A 16,124-nucleotide genomic window follows, 5' to 3' on the forward strand; every position below is an offset into this window, starting at 1 on the left:
GTGTGTGTGTGTGTGTGTGTGTGTACCATGAGCATGCCCAGGGCCCACAAGGACAGAAAGGAATGTCAGATGTCCTAGAGCCAGAGTTACAGGCTGTGAGTCACTATATGGTGCTAGGAACTAAACCCAGTTCCTTTGCAAGAACAGCAAGTGTTCCTAACCACTGAACCACCTCTCCAAACGCTATTATCTTAAAAGGCGATGTATTTGCTGTTCAAAAGGCTTCTAAGAGTTTAGAAATGTTCTGTTTTGTTTTTAAGGACAAAAGGATTCTTTAGGCCCTCAAAGTTAAGTTCATGATCACCCCCTCAGATAAAGAGCTGTAGTCACACTACAGAGAGGAAAACTAGACAAGTGTACTGCAAATAAAACACATTTTATTTGCGCTTAAAATATTTTGCATGCGCTGTTCTAGCTACAGCTCGTAGATCAGAAAACGGAGGTCTTAGATCTCCAGGGGGTCTTCTCAAAGCTTTATTGGCACCAGAGAGCCTGACACAAATAGAAAATCCAAGGCTTTTTCGCTTGGGCCAGGCTGGGGAGTGAATCCAGAGCCTTGGGTGTGCCATGCCAGTGCTTGGTGGCTGAGTTACACCCCTAGCCCTTGCCCAAGTCTTTTTTTTTTTTTTTTGTGCCTCTGACACTGTAATTGTTTTATGAGTCTGGGACACCTTTTTATGAAACTGCCTCTGAATACCAAATGTCTTCCTGCTCAGAGTCTCTGAATCTATGACTTATACAAGCTTCATTGCTGATCCTGGGAGATTAGGAGGATTTAGTAAATCAAAGCACAGATTAAAGCTCCAGTTTGCTTTGACCCCGGCTTATCTGCTCTGTTTGTCCGGGCCTTGCACCAGAGGCTCTTGGGGATCTGCTTGCTTCTTTGGCCTCTTTATGGGTTGTTTCTGTCTTAGTGCGGGCCTGGTGAAAAGTGTCCAGTTGATTACCATTTACCCGTGTGGCTGGGAAGGGCCTCATCCCTCCTGAGCCTGGCTAGCTAGTTCCTATGAGGCAATGTCTATAAGAGACAGGAGGGAGGCAGAAGGAAGTACTATGTGATTGGCAGGCATGACTCTCTACAGACTCCACCCACAAAGGGAGGGCCAAGTTGCAGTACTTGTAGCAGGCCAGGAAAAAAGATGGAAGGCTCCTTAGGAAATGCTGATTGGAACAATTTATCAACTAAACATTTGAGTGTGGGTTTTGCCAAACTTCTTGTGGGAGATGATGTGGGCCAGTGTGTAGGTGCACGCTAACTCTTAAGGGACCACTACTTAGAGCTGAGCACACGGTTGTTGTTTTTTCCTAAACTTTTTATTGATTCCCTATGAGTTTCACATCATGTACCCCAGTTCTGCTCATCTACTTGTCCTCTCAAATCCTCCCTTTGCCCTTGCAACCTTCCCCCAGAATAACACACACACACAACAACAACAACAACAAAGCATAAAAAGCAACTCATGTGGAAACTGTAGTGTGTCACAGTGCGTCCCGTAGCATATGTCTCTGTCCACACATCTTCACTCTCAAGTGTTCATTGCAATGAGTCATCAGTCTGGCCCGAGCCCTCTGGCTTCTGTGACAGCATCAACATTGTATTCTCACTGGGACCCACTCCAGGGCACCTCGTTGCTGCCCTGTGTCATGGAGATCTCACATCCCTGGAACAGCAGGACTGTCCCAACCAGCTCTTCATAGTCCTAGATCTGGGCCTGGGTGGTAGCTGAGCTGGCCAGTGCACCAGCTCTTCCTTATCTGCACGACTGGAGCTAGGCCACCCAAAGCCACCAATGGCAGGAGGCAGGTTCAGCTCTCCTGTTCTCGTGCGCTCTGAGCGGCTAATCCACATCCTTGCCTCCAGAGCCAGCTCCACCATGCTGCTCCATCAAGGCACTGGTCCCCACAGCTTGTGAGGGAATGGAGAAGCTGTCCTGGTCTCACACCCTTGGGGCTGGCTCACCTCTGCCTTCATCATCAGGGCCAGCTCTACCGTATTGCCCAGGCAAGGTGCAGGGTCTTCTCTTTTGAGTGCTACAGCCAGCGAGGGGCAGGGCTAGCTCTTCAGCTCTCATGAGCCCTGGGCCAGCTTTCCCTCCTAGTGCGGTGGTGAAATGGGGAGAGGAAAGGCGTCATCCCTGCGCCCACTGTCACCTCACACCAGAGAAATGAAGGGGCTAGCTCTCCTATAGTTTTGACCTTGACCGGCATCCTCCTCTGCCAGGGGCAGCTTTCCTATGCTTCCCAGGTGAGGTGCAGAGCCTGCTCTACCTCAGCAAGGGGCAGGGCCAGCTCTATGACCTCATCCACTCTATGACCTCAGAGCCAGTTCTCTGGGGCAAGGGTCGGGGAGGGCATCACCTCCACATCCATGTACCCATGCCACCTCACAGCAGAGAGTGACAGGGCCAGCTGTCCTGTGCTTTCATCCTGAGGGCTGGCTCACCAGCATCCCCTCAAACAGGGCCAACCCTATTGTGCTGCCCAGGCAAAGTACAGGGCCTACTCTCCCAAGTACTGCAGACGAGGGGCAGGGACAGCTCACCTCTTCTCAGGATTTTGGGACCAGTTCTCCTGACTGCCACAAGTGACAAGGGGTGAGGGCATCACCCCCTGCCCCCATGCCACCTCATACTAGATGGGTGGCAGGGAGCCAGCTCTCCTGTTATCTCCCTTGGGGCTGGCTCACCCATGCCCCTCAACCAGGGCCAGCTCTACTGTGCTGCATGCCACCCCATGGCAGACAAGTGGCAGGGTTAGCTCTCCCACACTCACAGCCTCGTGTGTGTTCACCCATAGAACACCCCACCGCCACCACCACTACAAGGGCAAACTCTACTGTGCCGCCAGGGCAAGGCACAAGGCCCACTCTTCTGAGTACTGCCCACAGTGAGAGATGGGGCCAGCTCCCCAGAATGCTACATCCAGTGAGGGTCAGGGCCAACTGTGCACACTGGACATACCTGGCAGCTGCCCCACCTGGGAAGTCCCCATGTTCTCTAGTGGTAATATGATCCATGGACACGGACCCAAGCCCTGCCACTGCATAGTCTCTGACCCAGACATAGGCCTCAGTGGCAGCTTGGGCTATGACTTCACCGTGACCCCAGGTGACAGGGCTGGCCACTCACCACAGGCTACTCCTCTCTGCACCAAGTCTCCAGTTTCATCTCTCCTCGTAATGCTCAAGCTGCTCCACTCTCATGCTCTCCCATCTGACCAATGCATACTTGTACATCGGGGTGACTCCCTGGGCACATGTCTGGCGGGCCCCTGGGTGACGTCCTCCATTCGCACTGTGCGGCATGGCAGCAGGCAGGTGCCTATGGCCTGCCTGTGCTGTGCTCTGGAGGAACAGGTCTGGGGGGCAAGGGGGTCTGCACGTCTCTGCCTGTCTTCCTCCTCCAGGGCTGCTCTGCCTAAATTTGATTTGATTTGATCTTTATGAGTCCTGGGCATAAGACAGCTTTGGCCACCAAGCCAGGCATCAAGCTAGGATGAACAGAGGACCGCCATCTGCTCTGCCCCTGACTGTTATGAGAACACCACCACCAAGAAGGTGTCTCTTTGCCCACTTCACTTTGTTGTCTTTGACACCAATGGCTTGTGTAGTATGAGACTTGGATGACAATGCAGTTTCACAGGACAATGTAGTTGCACAGTGATTGCTGTGAGCGGGACAATATTGGTGCATCTGTGTGTGATTTCTGAGAAGCAGGAACCAGGGTGGGATTAGATACGCCCGGGCTTTACTGGAGGAAATGCTTGTGTAGATTATGGGGGAGGATTTAAGGGGGCAGAGGAAGCCTTAGTGACCCCTGTGGGAAGAGCGAGAGCAGGGAGGAGCTGAAGGAGTCTTGGAATCCTGGCTGGCGGCAGAGGGGAGGTCACAGTCCTGGTTGTGTGCAGCCAGGGAAAGCTGAGGCCTTGAGGCAAACAGCTCGGAGGAGTCAAACAGTCTCCCTCAGTGGTCCGCCCAAAGGGAGGAAGATCCGAGCATCTCCCTGGGGACTTCTGGGTTGGCTAGTTGGGCAGAAACCATTGCCACCATTAAGCAGCTGCAGCTACCCTGTCAAGAGGGACCCAGACTTGCCAGACGCTCACTGCCCAGCTCCCTTGCAAGCAGGTCCCAGCTTGTATTTTGCCTGTCTGTGACTCAGGAACTCAGGATCCTTACCTGGGACAGACACTCTGACCCATGACACCCACCGTTGGGGCCACTGGCCTTGGCTCGGCTGTTCTGTGACAGTTTCACTTTGTTGGGGTGGAGGGCTTTGTCTTCACGCTCTACAGCTCAGTTTCTGAAGCACAGGCAGGGGGCGTGGGATGAACTCTTGGCGGACAACCTGGCTGGCTTTAGGATCTATGGGACAAGCCCGTGGCCACTCCCGTGAAGGATTTTTTTTTCCCCGTTAGGTTAACTGAACTAGAAAGACTCATTCTGAAAGTGAGTGGCACATTCTTCCTGAAGCCTAGAACTTCCTTCTAGGTCTGATGAAAATCCCTTTGCTTTTTGCCTGCTTGACTTCGCTTAGTGTTGGTAAGTTCACCTCTGCTGCCGCTGCTGCTCCTGCTGCTGCAGCTGCCCTGATAGCCACCACCATCCTTGCTGGCATCAGACTCCAGCTTCTTCAACTCTTTGAGGTAGACTGACAACCACTGGCTCTCCATGGATCCTCCAAGCTTTCAGTGCCAGGTTGGAACTGTTGAGGCATCCGGTCTCCTGGACTGAGAAGCCAACCTGGGCTCTAGACCTGTCCAGTGTGAGGCAGCCATTGTTGGACAACCCCAACCATACTGTATAAATCAACCTAATAAATCCTCTCTTAATACATATTCATTCCATTGATTCCTTTTTTTTTCTTTAGAGAACCCTGATTAATATACAGTGTAACTTTCCCTAAGCCCACAGGTGTGTGTGTGTGTGTGTGTGTGTGTGTGTGTGTGTGTGTGTATGCTATGTGTATTTAGTTGGAAGCTATCCATCCTTAGAATCCATGTCATAAGCACACGCTTTATGTTTGTTCAATGAATGAAAAACACGTTTGAAGATGCTTATACTTGCGTGTAGCTAGGCACTGTGTGCAGAGGCTGGGCTGTGAGAGGCTTCCAAAGAAGCAGAGGTGCTCTGAGAAACCAGAGTTAGGGGGGAGCCAGAGAAATGAGGCTGGGTTTGAGTTTTCTCCTCCTCTTCCTTGTCTTAGGCTGGGTGTGCCGGGCACAGAGAACAGACAGCTCAGGCTCCTGTGTTCACAGGACATAGGCAGCGACGCAGCCTACGTGGAGATGCGAACACTGAGGTCTCAGGCAAGAGAGAGGAGCACCCCTCTGCTGGCACAGCCCACTCAGAGCCTTCCCTGTGAGGCAGCAAACTGCAGAGCCTGACTGGAGGAGAGGCAGGCCTTTCAAGCCGAGGAAGCACATTTGTGGCTATGAACTGTTCAGACAGCTCCGGCATCAGCTGAATGGAAGAGAAAGGAGGAGGGGCATGAGGCAGGAAAGATGGTGATCTTGTCACCTACTGCAGATGAGGCTAGTCGGGGGGGGGGCTCGGGGGGCACCTCTGTTCACCATGGTGGGCCCTTGATGTCTGCTGTGCTCCCGGCAACCAGAGCCAGCAGCCAGGTGTGTGTCTCAAGACAGCTGGCAGGGAGCAGTGCGTAGACAACACGTGAGAAAGGGATGGCTGGGGTTGAAGAGTTGCTGCAACCACTCTCAGACTGAAGCCCTGGAGGGAAAGGAGATAGACGACAATACCACCCCAGTACCAGCTAGCAGACTCTTGGCGTCTTTACTTGCAGAATTCCTCTGTGCCCTGCTCTACACTGTGCTGTGTGGTGTAAAACACTGGCTTCAGGCTGCCTTGCCCTGAGTGAAAGCAATTCACAAGCAGCTTTCGATTCTAGCTGAGTGCTGCTGCAGACAGCAGGACCCTGTAGCTCTTCATGGATACAGATGCCACCATGGAGCAAGCATAGGCTGCCAAATAACACCATCCGCAAGTAAAAGGGGCACCATCCGGAAACTTGCTAAACTGGATTGGGCACACATAGTGTATGAAAACCATTTCGTAAAAACTTTGTTCTCTTTATGTGGAATGAAATGACCAGGCACACCCGAGGACAGAGCATACAACAGCCTCACCAGGACCCTATGAAGAGGATACCTAACAGGATAACAGCCCACCACCCTGTCATCTGATTACTGGGTCTGTGAGCCAACTGGTCCATAAGCAGAAAACTCTCTACCGGCTCCAAGGCTTTAGCCGCAGGCCTGGCCTAAGAGATGTGTGTGTGTGTGTGTGTGTATCAAACACACATATAATATATAGATATATTATGTAATGGATTGAATAACAAACCTGCCAGCTACCTGGATTTTGTTGGCTGTGTTTTTCCATTGAGTCCCAGTTTCCCTTGTTGGGAAATGATGGTCTTATAGACCTCTTGGCATCAGCTCTCTGTGCTTGGTTCCACCCCGCGCCCCTTCATTCTGAGCGCAGCTCTGCAGCTCTGTCTCCAGCAGCAGCTCTCCAGCTGGGCTCATTAATAGCTCATCCACCCACCGGCAGTGCCCCTTTGCCTCTCATTTACCTCTTTGTCTCTGGTGAGGCCCCTTTGAACTCCAAGGGCCTCTTCAACCACTCTGAGAGCCTCTTTAACCCCTTTGTGCCCATCCTGTAACCTACATATATACATATTTATAGATACAATTACCATGTGGGCTGTCATGTGTGACCTGAGAATTAATAATAGTAATTAAGATTAGAATAAAAGAGTCTGTGATGGTGCAAGACTGGCCAACAAGGGAAACTGGGACTCCATAGAACAACACAGCCAACAAAAGCCAAGCAGCTTGCAGATCTGTTACTCCATCCATTATGACGTTAGGGAAAGACCCCAACACGCTGCCGGTGTTTCAGGACAGTGTGGTTAACAAGCTTTCAGGAGTCCAAGTTGAGATAATCTCCAAAGAGAACATACAAAAAAACCCTTCCATTCTCCAACTATCAAAAGAAGAGACTTAGGGCAAAACAGCAAATAGACCGAGAATATGTGAGAATCTTATGAATCCGTGACGCCGTAAAATGCTTCAGGTGTTTAGGTAAAGGCCCTTGCCGAGAGACCAGTTCTATGCTCAGAACACATGGTGGTGGTAGGAGTCTCTAACTGGTTGTTCTTTATAAATAAATGGTTTGTTTGTTTGTTTGTTTGTTTGTTTTAAAGCTCAGGCTTTTCTGTTTCAAAGATAGGGGACGTTTAAGATGAAATGCCTTCCCTATTTCCCTCAGGCCTATAGTTTACTAAAAAGTATTGTCTCTGTAACAAAGAACAGAAAGATTGGAGGCAACTGGCCTGAATCACCATCCCTCAAGCAAAGGATAATGGGTCAATTTGTATTTTTGTTTTGTTTTGTTTTTAAAGATAAGATTTTTGTTTGTTTGTTTTTAAAAGGGCTTTGGTTGGAATAAAGACATCCCTGGTTGGAAAGGGTGAGAAAGACGCACGGGTGTGAGTACAGATGTACGTATGCACACAGATGACAGGCAGGAAAAGCTATTTCTCCAATAAATAGGACAACAAACATGATGAAGGAAGGACTGAAAGTATTGATCGTTTATAGGACACAATAAAGGAAAAAGATCGACAACATGCCATTAAGTAAGCAAGCAAAGAAATGTTCAGCAAACGGGAAAGATGAAACACAGGGATGACAACACGGGCTTTTCTACAAGGAGTCGAAGAAAGCAAAGTGGAAAGACCTTTGCCTTTGTCAGTGGCTGATGGGGCATCCTCAGTGGCCAGCGAAAACGTGCTGCGCCTGCCACACATCCATATTCCTCGACAAGAGGGTAAAGTCTCGGTGCAATCATTTATGCCAAAGCTTAATTCGTTTTAATGTATTTTGAGTGGGAAAAAAACCCCGCAGGCGTTAACTGTGTGTGTGTGTGTGTGTGTGTGTGTGTGTGCGCGCGCGTGCGCGCAGAACTGAGGAAAATGATAAAAATAATCTCAACTCTTAGAGTGGTTTACATTTTGGTGATTTGATGTTCTCTCCTTTTTAGTCTTTCATAACTGTCAACATTTTTTAATGACTATTATTTCAGCCAAAAACTTTGCTAAGACAACACTGAGTACCTTCTCTGCCCCACCCTGCAGGATCACTGTGGGCACATTGTAACGGTGCAACCCGCATTAAAATGCCAATGACCCTGAAGCAGACCGGTTTGCTCAGAGCCAGGAGAGCAAGTGCACATTAAACAGATCGATACACGGCCTCAGTCGTCTCCCACTAAGTCTCCAGGAAGCCGGATTTCCTCCGTTTCGTTTGACAGAGGTCGTGTTTCGACACGAAGGTTAATGAGTGGAACTTTCGCAGGTAGAAAAGCCAGAGGATGACTCTATCGAGGTGTGTCACACACAGGGCCAGGGAGCCTGAGCCAACTGTGGATTGAGAAAAATGATGGGAGAAGGACAAGACTGACGGTGAGATAGGGTGGCATCCAGACAACAAAGGGACGGACCGGCTCCTGGAGGCAGGCAAAGAGGCAGAGATACAGGGAGAGCGCTGAGGGTGGGTCAGATGTATCTGGAATGATCTGATGAGCCACAGCAAACTTGCTGCAGGGGGATGCCTCTGTAGTACCCTTCTGGAAGGTGAAGACTCTCAAGCAAGAGTAATTATGATGAAATGAAACGAAGTGGGAGGGCCAGATTCGGATGCTGGCTCCCCCGGGACTTTTCTGTTCCCACCTGCTCTCCCAGCAGCTGGAAAACTAATTGGCCGATGGTTATATATAAATATTTATTAGATGGATGAATTGATATAAAGACATAAGATATTTGTAATCCAACGCTGGCAGGAGCCAGTGAGCTCTCAGAGGAGGGAGGAAGTGGTGGAGTGTGTGAGAAAGGCCAGGGCAGGGCTGGGTAAATGGCTCAGTTTATAATGCACTCTCTGCATAGGAGTGGCGATGGCCCCTCAGGTCCCCAGAAACCCACAGAAACACTGTATGAAGCGTAGCGTGTGACTCCAGTGCTTCCATAGATGAATGGGAGGTGGAGAGGAATTCCTGGACGCCTATGGACTAGCTAGCCGGCATTACAGTGGTGAACTAGCTGCTGTACACCATAGTGGCAAGAGACTGTCCCTAAAACAAGAGAGAAAGAAGGGACAGTCATCCTAGGTTGTCCTCTGATCTTCACACTCATACATGAATATTCACACACATACATACAAAGCCCCTCCCCCCCCCCCAATAAAAGGCACGTTTGTGGTGGTTTGAATGAGGATGGTCCCCATAAACTGATATATTTGTATCCTTGGTCCCCAGCTGATAGAACTGTTTGGAAAGGTTTAAGAATGTGGCCTTGTTGGAGAATGTGTGTCAATGGGGGTGGGCTTTGGTGTTTCAAAAGCCCACACCATTCCCAGTTTAGCTGTCTCTGCCTTGTGCTTGTGAATCAGATAAACGCTCTCAGCTATTGCTCCAGAGCCATGCTGCTTGCCTGAATGTCTGCCTACTGGCATGCTCCTTACTGTGTTGGTCATGGACTCTGTTTGTTTGTTTGTTTGAGACAGGGTTTCTCTGTGTAGCCCTGGCTGTCCTAGACTTGCTTTGTAGACCAGGCTGACCTCGAACTCACGGAGATCTGCCTGCCTCTGCCTCCTGAGCGCTGGGCTTGCTGGGATTGCAGGACTCCACCACTGCACCTGGCTTTTGTATTATTGGCACAGTCATGGACTCTTAACTCTCTGGAATCACCACTCCCAAATTAAATGCTCTCTTTTATAAGTTGCCTTGGTCATTGTGTTTTGTCCCAACAATTGACATTTCTATCTTGCAGTCGTTTGAGTTGTAATTCTATAGGCCATTGAAACAGTTTCAAGGGCCACAATGATATTTATGTTTGTTTTCTTAATTATATATGTGTATATATACATGCATATACATAGATACATATATTGTTTGTTTGTTTGTTGAGACAGGGTCTCTTGCAGCCCATAGCCCAGCCAGGGGGCAAACTCCCCACGGAGTTGTTATATAACAGATTTCTTTGAAATTGAAACATTCTATCCCACAGGGAAGCTTCTTAAGCAGGAAGGTAAGAAACTCAAAATAGCTTCAGGAAGTCCCTGAACCTGACCAGATTCACTAGACCCATCCCTACCAGAGTAAACAGTAAGAGATGAGAGTCCCTCTCAGACAAAAGGAAGCTGAGCTGGAAAGAAGATTCTGAGGCCAAACCAGCTGAACCACCTGGAAGAGACTGAAACCAACCGAGAAATCTGGAAAGAACACTCAACCTGCAGAGCTGCCTGTAGGCTGTGCCTTGTGGTCCAGGTTCCCAGCGATGTGAGCTGTCATCCGTGCTGGCGTGGGCCTTGGTGATGCAGCTGTCTTTGAATCATTTCTGTTCCTGTAAGTAACCCCTCACCCATACTCCTGTAGGTAACTGCAATAAAACTTAGTAGTTCACCAAGTTGGACTTCGTTGGTGTCCGTACTTCGGTGTGTCATGTGATCCCTATCCAGGGTGAGTAGACACGTGTGTTGTGTCTACAGGGAAAGTTTTGTCACACAACGTAGCCAAGGCTGGCGATGAGCTCGTGATCCCCCACCCCCAGCCGGAAATGTCAGGGATTACAGGCTTGCAGGACCACATATGTGTGAACATGCTCATTACGTGGATGTGTGGATGTGAACTCCTTGCTAGGTATTTTTGCCCCGTTTTAACTGTCACAAGACAACCAAACTTTCATTTAACTTTAGGTTATTTTCAAGATATACAATTTAGAACGTAATTTTAGAATCCAGACCAGAGTGTTGCTTAGGCCACAATACCTGTGCTAGGCCTTCTCTTGGGGATGGTGACATTGTGAGTCCCCAGCTGAATTCCCCAGGGGCCTACAGACCTCACCTTGGGAATGTAATCTACATCAAAGGAGGTATTGGCAGCCACACCCCCTTCTTACCTCCCGCCTGAGAATCTCAAGCCTAGCTACAGATACCTGCTGTGAAACCACGCCTTCTCCAGAGCTATAAGAAGAGGACAACCAACTTCCTGTTTCCACCCCACCTCCAACCTGCTCCTGAGTCATGGATCACCGATTTCTTTCTAAAGAACCCCAACCGGGCAGTCTCTCTCTGGTGCTGGAGCCTTAACACTTTTCAGCGTCCCTGCTATGTTGTCATCTGTCTGTACACAATGCTAATGTCTGTCTGTCTTCTTTCCTTCCTTCTTTTTTTTGTTTTTGTTTCTGAGGCAGGGTTTTGCTGCGTAGCTCCGGCTGTCCTGGGTTGTAGACCAGGCTGTCCTCAGACCCAGAGATCTGCCTCCTCTGCTTCCCAAGTGCTAGGATTAAAGGTGTGTGACACCACTGCCTGGCTTCTAATAATCTTTCTGATAAACTCATCACAGCTAATAATCTGTCTGTGTCTCTATTGAGCAGGCTCCTGGGACCGCTCATTCAAGTGTCTTATAGTCTCTGTATCTCCATAAGGGTTCTTCAGTTCTTCAAGAACAGAACTCATTTGTCTGTCTGTGGTGCTAATAATCTTTTTTTATTTCTTTTTCTTTTCAAGACAGGGTTTCTCTGCGTATCCCTGACTGTCAATGCCCATTTTCTGGGGGTGAAGTTAAATAGCAACTGTGCATCTCACTGTTCCTGGAGGAAGCCAGGTACAAGGCAGATGGACCGCTCTGCTTTTTTTTGCAACGCTTTGTTAATCTACAATAATCTCAAAGAGCTTGAAGTAAGGGTCCGACGAGCCACCTTCTACCTTCAGTACCTCTCACATTATGATGTTACCAGAGCACCTTGGGTTTGGACACAAGCCCTGGGAGACGGTCAGTACCTGTACTTGCTTTCTAGAAGACTCCAGAAGAGATCATTCTCCATGTTGTCGCCACTGTGGCCTCCTTTCCCTGCTGCAGCTTCAAAGTAAATACATCTCTTATCTACGGCAAACAAACTGCAAGACTGCAGCCATGGTTATTGCGTGGCTTCTCTTAGTTTAGTGCCCTGTCTGCAGATGTGGTCTGTGCCCAGAGGAGGTCTGCTGTCGACTCAAAACAGCCAAGTAAATTATTTCAGAGAGCTTTGGGTTCCACGGCAGCTCCATGTTGTCTGTCTTCATTTGCCTCCTTCTATACCCCATAAAGAACTCCTGGCTAATTGACACGGTCTCCCATGATGTTGACAGCTGTAAAGGTAGCCCTGGCTATGCAGACAGTAGAGGCAGTTTACTTGGGCTCAGGGAATGGCAGGAGGGGAGGAGGGGAAGTGGTTGAGTGGGGAGGCTTCACCAGGGCCTTTTGTCCTCTTCCTTCTCCTCTCGTTGACTCCTCTACACACTGCCGAGGATGAGCTCTCCTTCAGTGCACTCAGGAAGGTGGTCACCTAGGCCCTAGACTTTTCTACCTCTGAGCTCCCTCAAAGATCCCCTGCGCCAGAGGCCAAGCTGCCACGTGTCAGAGATTCAGCCTCTGACCCCTGACTAGATGAGTGTGAGTCCCTATTATCCTGATCACTCATTTTCTATCTCTGTTGTAACCTTGTCCTTCCCTTGACCTATTGACAGCCTCCCAATAGGTCCCCAAGGTCCATGCTACTCTCTTCACAGGAAGACGGTGCAATTTCTGTTGAATGCAAACAAAGTGAAACTTGCTGATGGTGTTAGTGAATCCAAGTACTTCAGGATAAATTAAAGTCAGTACAATGCAGCAAGGTGTCCTACCATGCTGGCCAGCGTCCCCAATTCTGCCTGTGTCCATGTTTGGCTGTGTGCGAGACACCCGTAAAGGCTGCTTCCTCTCAGAGGGCTGCATTGAGTGGCCCAAGCATGTTGGCATTCCATGTCCTCACCAGTGTCCTGTAGCACTGTCCTTGGTCCAGCGAGGCTTTCTGCTGATGTATCTGGTTATAATATTATGAGATGACAGGGGTCTGGCTTCAGAGATGGCCGCCATTACCACTGGTGTGAGGTGATGCGAAACAGACTCACAGGGTTCAATACTGGGCACCGAGGGATGTCTACCCAAGACACCTTCACCTACTGGCCCACCTAAACTGGAGTAGACATAATAGGTGTAAACATGGCTCCTGGGCATTCCCCACACAGATCTGTAGTCACAATACCCCAACTCAGGTAGGCTGGGCTCCTGAGTTCTGCAGGCACCCTACACATCCTCCCTCTGTGCTATCTAGAAGGGGTGCTTACCTCAGCAAGGACAAGGGCAAAAGGCCATCACTGGGGCCTTTAGGAAGGAAAGACTTCCTGTGGGGGACAAGGCAAATGCTAGGCCAGAGCCAAGAACAGCGACGGCCTCAAGGCAGCATTGAATCAATTTAGGACTGGTTCTCTGATCCTGAGGCTGAGTGAGATTATGACTCCGGTGACATGAGGACCACCTAAAGAGCCTGTCAGAACAGATGATTAGAGCAGGGTTGCCAGGCTCTAGAGCAAGTAGGTACTATAGTTCAGTCTGTCTAGGTGGTTGGGATGGACGCCTCTCCTTGCAACTGAGGAAATGGAGATTTGGAGGGACTCTGTAACTTTCTTCATCTTACATCCAGGAGGATCCCTATCCAGGCCTCCCCAGGGAGCCTAGGCCACAAGCTGGGATCACAAGTGGATAGCCACACTGCAGGAAGGCTTTACCTCCATGTCTACAGACTGAAGGATGAATGGGCGCAGGGAGAGTGCAATGTACAAGCTACACACCTATTCTGAGAGGCTGTGGCCAGAGTCAGTGTACAGGCCTCATGGGACAGAACAGTGTTGGGCTGGGCATGTGGGGAAGATGAATACAGGAGATGCAGCTGGCGCCAGGTAGCCAGCAGTAGGCACTGGGACCTACGGAGAGAGACTGAACGGACATCTCTTTTAGGGGAATCTTGGGTCCAAGTGTAAGTGAGCTAGGTAATGCCATGAAAAGGGCTTTCCCCAAGAGTTGAGGGCTCTGAGGGCTCTTTCACTGCTGGCACAAGAAAATTCTTGTCACCATGTCCAAAGTCCAAAGTTCTGGCCCTGGAACCAGTGAACTCCTGGCCCAGGGAATCTAATGTCTTTTTTCTTAGCCTGTGTTGTTCCAGAGCCCAAAGAGTTGGCCACACTGAATCAGGTACAGGGTCTAGCAAGCCTGCACAATCCCTATGAGCAAGAGTGAGACATGGATAGTGTCATGCAAAAGGAAGATGAAAGCTGTCTTGGGAGGTGAGAAGTCGGGACAAAGCAAGGATACATGATTGGGAACCAGACTCTGTAGGAGGCCAGTGCTCAGTCTCGTGCAGCTACAGATCACTGATCACCCATAACTGCTGCTTGTAACCACTGCAGCCACGGCGGCGAGGGTGTTATGTCTTGTTCGTAGGACAGTACATGTTTAAAGACTAAATTAAACCGTGGACGGAGAGCCTGGCAGTCTGAAGCCTGTCCTGCCTCACAGCGCCCTCTTCTGGCCTTATGGGAACAGCCTGTTCTCAGGGGCAGCGGTCAGAAGTGGGGACTACTCCCAAGGTTGCTGGATACGCACACACACACACACACACACACACACACACACACACACACACACACCCTAGCGGAGAAAGCAAGGTAGGTGTGGGCATTTGACTTAGACAATGGGGTGGAGGGTGGTCAGGCAAAGGTGAAATAGAAGCTTCTAGCAGATAGGCCGTGACTTGGAGACAGCATTGTGTGCTTGAACCTGCATACCTGCAGATACCTTGTCATCTAATGGACAAGAAGGACCACTCTGCATAGTCACCTCCTGTAGTATCCCTGGGTTTTGTCATCCTTCCTGGCAGCATAAGCAGCCAACCTGAAGTGGCATCCCAGCCTTCTGTGTCTACTCAGGCCTTTCTTGACCCTGAATTAACTCTTGGTCACTCAGATTTTTCTTTTAATTAAACTAGCATACTTTCTCATCATATGGAGAATGTAGGAAAATAGAGAAGCGAAAGCAAACATGAGTCTCTCCAGCCTCTAAGCTGCGAACCCACTAGCATTTTCATGCAGCTCCTTCCAAACCTTGAGGTAGCATTAGATTTTTACATTGCTAGTAATGTCCTGTTATCTTCTGTAGCTGGCCATGTAACAGGAAGTCTGTGTCTTACACACTTGCTTGTTTAATGGCTTTATCACCCCCTGACCTGATTGTTTATACGATCACCATTCTTCCACTGGACATCATCTTTCAGAGCTTAACTGTCATGAACAAAGCTTATGCATGAGGCTTAGTCACTGGGGTGAAGTCCTGGATGACAGATCACAAGATGGAAGGATGCAGGTTAAAGTTCAGACAGCTGTGGCTGCCTCCTGGATGGGCAGTGAGGCTCCCACCATGAAAGTCTGCGAAAGAGCCCTTTCTTCTGATGCCTTTTGAAGACCTACCAGAGGGTGGGGTTTTTCTATTTTAAAGTAAGCGTGTGTGTGTGTGTGTGTGTGTGTGTGTGTGTGTGTGTGTGTGTAGAGGCACAATATAGACACTGTATGTCTTCCTCTATTTCTACCATAGTTTTGAGACAACAGCTCTCTTACTGAACTTGCTAACTATTTTGGCTAGACTGAATTGGCCAACGAGCCCCCGAGAATCCTCCTGTCTTTCTCCCCTCCACCAGCCCTGGGGTTACTAGAATGGTTCTGTCATGCCAGGCTATTACAGGTATGCTGGAGACCTGAGCGTAGATTCTCATGATTGTATAGCAAGTGCTCTTGAGCCAGGTCCCCAGCCCTACACTTTTGTTTCCACGAGCACCTGTTCATTGCCAGAGCAGCTGGGCACCGTCTTCATATATGGCTGAAGGGTTCCTGGGTCTGCAGGTCCTTTCCTTAACCATAGAAATAAGACCAGAGAAGACCAGTGAGGTCAAATATCACCATAAAGATGAAGGTGGACAGAGGCTCACTTGAGAGCCCAATGAGCCTCTGAGCAACATTAGGGTTCAATAACATCCCTATCTCATACCAGACAAGGCCCCAGAAGAGGCTACCAAAAGTCAATGGGGGATCAGGAGTTCCCTCAGGAAGGGCTCTGTAGTGGAAGAGATACCTCTTTGGTGCCTATCAACTACGTGTGTGTGTGTGTGTGTGTGTGTGTGTGTGTGTGTGTGTGTGTGTGT

The 16,124-nt window shown here is 49.4% G+C and overlaps 1 non-coding gene and 1 pseudogene across 1 annotated transcript; both read right to left on the bottom strand.

Moving 5' to 3' along the window:
• Positions 1-3,439: 3,439 nt before the first annotated feature.
• On the bottom strand, positions 3,440-3,578 carry LOC129684086 (small nucleolar RNA SNORA48). The gene has a single exon (XR_008721275.1). It is a non-coding gene; the product is annotated as a small nucleolar RNA SNORA48 (small nucleolar RNA).
• A 4,711-nt stretch (positions 3,579-8,289) lies between these two features.
• LOC129683637 (transcription factor BTF3-like) overlaps positions 8,290-16,124 on the bottom strand; it is a 122,414-nt pseudogene continuing 114,579 nt past the window's right edge.

The sequence above is a fragment of the Psammomys obesus genome, unplaced genomic scaffold (genome assembly GCF_907164565.1).
Source record: "Psammomys obesus unplaced genomic scaffold, mPsaObe1.curated_primary_1811, whole genome shotgun sequence".
In the NCBI taxonomy this organism is placed as follows: Eukaryota; Metazoa; Chordata; class Mammalia; order Rodentia; family Muridae; genus Psammomys; species Psammomys obesus.